This window comes from Mastomys coucha, unplaced genomic scaffold, assembly GCF_008632895.1.
Source record: "Mastomys coucha isolate ucsf_1 unplaced genomic scaffold, UCSF_Mcou_1 pScaffold21, whole genome shotgun sequence".
NCBI classification, from domain to species: domain Eukaryota; kingdom Metazoa; phylum Chordata; class Mammalia; order Rodentia; family Muridae; genus Mastomys; species Mastomys coucha.
In genome coordinates, this window is record NW_022196904.1 from 2,766,408 (window position 1) to 2,770,886 (window position 4,479).

The 4,479-nt window shown below is 42.1% G+C and overlaps 1 pseudogene; it reads left to right on the plus strand.

The window, feature by feature from the left end:
• Positions 1 to 351, plus strand: part of LOC116100355 — a 3,962-nt pseudogene extending 3,611 nt beyond the window's left edge.
• Positions 352 to 4,479: the final 4,128 nt, after the last annotated feature.

A 4,479-nucleotide genomic window follows, 5' to 3' on the forward strand; every position in this document is an offset into this window, starting at 1 on the left:
ATTAAAAAAAAAAAAAAGAGCTGGTGAATGCAGCGCGAGCATTCTGGCTGTCCTTCAGAACCCAAATGCGCTGTCTGTCCTGCAGGGGCAGCAGCCACCGCCTCACATTCTGCAGCCTCTTGCAGCCACTCTCTGGTCTCAGGCTGTGCCATGGAGAAGCAAGGAGTTTACCAGACTCTTGCCAAGGTTAAGCCAGGGAACTTAAAGGTCCAGAGTGTCTCTCCAAGAAAGCCAGCTTCCAAAGTGACTGAAGAGGCTCTGCTCAGACCTCAGAGTAAAAACGGTCCTCAAGGAGAAAATGGCGAGCCAGTGGACTTAGACGACGCCAACCTGCCAGTCAGTGATGTGTGAGGTGGGCGCACATGGGCTGCCTGCACCATTCACCCTCAGTGTCCTTTCATGAGGCTTCTCACCAAAGATGATAGAGGGTGAAATGATCTCAGTGTATATGTCATACTGTCTCGAGGGTGGACTCTCTAAGCTGGCAAACCAAGAATCTAGGGAGTGGCCAAGTCAACATAATTTCTTTAAGAAAGGAAGAAAACAAGCTGTGTCCATATTGACTGTCCGAAGCTTTACATGTTTGGGTAGTAAAAATGTGTGTGTGTTTGTGTGTGTGTGTGTGTGTGTGTGTGTGTGTTTTCTTACGTGGCTTTGAAATTTTAAATAACAATTTAAAACATTAAAATTTCTTATTATCTTGGTCTTTTAAACATGCTAATATGACTCCCTATGAAATACTCAATATTTACACCTTCTTATCAGCTAACATCATCAAGTAGGGCATTCCCAGACAAAAATTCCTAAACTCATGGTGTCTGTGGTGCTGCAGAATTTATATCGCAATGTGGACTGTTTAGAAATTCTAGCCATTTATGATATTATGGCTGTCCAGGTGAGTGGAAAATTTTGCATAGATTTGACTAGACGATTGGTGCAGGTGGCAGTGGAACAGGGTGAGCAGAAGTGGGAGACTGGAGGTCAGCTACAGCTAAGATTGGTTTTTTTTTTTTTGTGGGAAGGGGACTTTTTTATTTTTATTTTTATTTTGGAGATTGGATTTCTCTTGTAGCCATGGTTGTTCTGGAACTCGCTCTGTAAACCAGGCTGCCCTTGAACTTTTCGTGAACCTTCTGCCTCTGTTGCCTCCCAAATTATAGGGCTGGGTCACCAACTTGCAGCCCAAGACACTTGTTTGTAAAAGCTCAGTATTTTATTTCAGTAAAAATTATTTGGTCATAAATTTTGGGAAGAACTGATTTTTTTATTAGATATTTTCTTTATTTACATATAATTTCTCCTTTCCCACTTTCCCCTCCAAAAAACAAACAAACAAACAAACAAACAAAAACAACAAGAACAAACCCCTGTTGCCTCCCTCCTCCTCATGCCTGCCACCCCACCCTCTCCCACTTATTGGCCCTGGCATTCCCCTACACTGGAGCACAGAACCTTCACAGGGCCGAGGTCCTCTCCTCCTATTGATGATCGAATTTACAATCCTCTACTATACACGTGCTGCCAGAACAATCAGACCCCTCCATGTGCAGTCTTTGGTTGGTGGTTGAGACCCTGGGAGCTCTGAGGGTACTAGTTAGTTCATATTGTTGTTCATCCTAAGGGGCTGCAAACCCCTCAGCTCCATAGGTCCTTTCTCTAACTCCTTCATTGGGGACCGTGTACTCAGTTCAATGAATAACTGTGAGCCTCTACATCTGTATTAGTCAGGTACTGTCAGAGCCTCTCAAGAGATAGCTATATTTAGGCTGGCTTGTCCTTCCTTCAGTCTCTGCTCCATAGTTAATCTCTCCAAGTCCTTCCGTGGGTATTTGGTTCCCCGTTTTAAGAAGGAATGAAATGTCTACCTTTTAGTCTTCCTTCTTCTTGAGTTTCTTGTGGTTTGTGGGTTGTTCTTCCTGTATTCCGAACTTCTGGACTAATAACCATTTATCAGAGAGTGCATACCATCTGTGTTCTTTTGTAATTTGGTTACCTCACTCAGGATGATATTCTCCAGATCCATCCATTTCCCTAAGAATTTCATAAATTTATTGTTTTTAATAGCTGAGTAGTACTCCATTGTGTAGATTACCACAATTTCTGTATCCACTCCTCTGTTGAGGGACATCTGGGTTGTTTCCAGGTTCTGGCTATTATAAATAAGGCTTCTATGAACATGGTGGAGCATGTGTCCTTATTACATGTTGGAGCATCTTCTGGGTATATGCCCAGGAGAAGAACTGATTTTTTTAAAATCAAAGTTTTGTAAATAAATCTTATTTGTGAATTTGAATCAGTGAAAGACCTCAGTTCATGGCTCTCAGTCATAGACTTGTGGTGGTCTCTCCCTTGTCATCAGTAGTAACCTATACTCAAGTGCCTGTGCCTTCTCATCTCACTTAGGATTGCACCCCAAAGTCCTACATGATTGGCTTTAAATGTTTGAGTAAGTTACTTTCATTAGCATAGTTTAATATGTTAAATAAGATAGCATTTTATATCAGAGACACCAGAATGTTGGTGTTCAACTACCTGTGCAATATTTATGTCTTGAAAACCAGATCTGAGTATGCATTGAACCGTGGGGGTATCATAAACAGAAGCACCTCTCTGAAGAACCCAGTTTACGGTGTTGAATGATAGACTGGTTTGAGCAAGTACTGTTTTGTGACCACATCGTAAGTGTTTGCATCCCCCAGGCTGCTGCTCTGCGCTGTTTCCAGCCTCAGACTTGTGTTTTGGAGTCATGGTGCTAGTGTTTTGCCTTTTTATGTTCTAAGACTACTTGGAGGATGAAAGATTTGCTGCAGCAGTCTAGGGTTAAGATGTGCTATTTGTTTGCCCAACACAAGAACATACCACTCACCTTTTGTATTCATAAGCTAATATATTAAGAGTTCTATGTAGTTTTCTTGTGCACCTGCATTAGAAGACCACAGGACAGGCTGCTAAGCAGCTATCACCCTTCTGCTGCCGTATTCATCACACAGACTCTTTTACAAGATCCTTTTTCATGAACACACCTAGGGACCCTTGTACAGACTCTGGCAGTATTGATGAGCCTGGCGCTGTTCGCTTTGGTACACCCTCCACAGTGTGTGTGCATTTTAGCAAATTTTGGTATCGGTAATTTGATATATTTCACGGTGGTAAAATATTAGCTCTATCTTGGGACTTTTTGTAGAATTACACTTATTCAAAAGCATAGGAATATGTTCTTGTGATTGTCAGGATCTCCTAATATTTATCTCAATTATTTTGTAAGCTTGTGGAAATTATTTAATTATATTAAAGCATATTTTCTTGTAAATATGTCCTATCTGAAGTGTCAGCAGTTGAATGCCGTGCTATTTGCTGCATTTTTTTTCCTGTGTGTATAATGTATCTCCTTTCAGAACAGGAATGTGCCTCCTAATGTTTACTGTTACACTGCTATCTTTGAATGTCCAGTTGGTTGAACACTGTAATGACTTGAGAATAAACTGCTCAGAATTCATTTTCAAAAAAAAGAAAGAAAGGAAGGAAGGAAGGAAATACCTGACCGAGAGAAGAACACTTCAGAAGCTCTGCAGCGTCAGAGGATTCCATAGTGTCCCAAAATATCACCCTGACTGCAGGTTTAAGAGCTCAGGTAACTACCCTAGCAGTATTTGTTGGCTGCTGTATAACTGGTTTTTATTTTTCCCTTTTGAGGAAAAAGACTTAGAAGGTTTTTGCCAATGCCTATGTGGATTGTTGGGGTTCAGGCAGAGGTTTGGGGACCTTCTACCATACCAATACCAGGCAGTATCATGGCCAGATGATTTCAGTTGTCCTTTCAATGCCTCTGAACCAGACTTGGTTGCATAAATCAAAACAAAATAGAAAATTAACCTGTGGGCCCTCAGATTGTGGAGGCTTGAGGCCTTTGGGATGATGTCAAAGGTTGGGATGGACTCATTCGGTCCTGCTTGAACCAGAGATCCTATTGAATCCTCACTGTGTGCCAGTTTCTGCCCCAAGTCTTCTTCTGCCCTTGGGATATCGTGGTACCACTGAACACCTGCTTTACTTGAAGGAATGAAGCTTAGCTTGGTAGGTGGTTTAACAGGATCTCAGCCAATGGGACTCAAGGATAAGGAACCTTCTCTGGAGACAATTTTTAGTGAGTTAGCTCTCTTTATTAGGGGTGAACAAAGGCTATTAAACCTTGGTGTGGGGAGTGTTTTGGGATGAGTGTACATCATTGCCAGAGGCTGAGGTGCTTGAAATTCTTCAGTTGCATGAAGAACTCCAAGTAATAGCTGGGCTTGTCTCAATGAGGGGACAGGAAGTTTAATGCAAAACATGGCCACCAGGATACAGGAATATGTTAAGTGTGGCAGATGTGGGAGTTGTACAGGCTGCACACAAGGGTATATCAAGACCCAGAAAGGAGGGAACAGTCCCACTCCTTCCAGTCTCAGGCTTAGATTCTCAGGGCTTAGACACATCTTGACC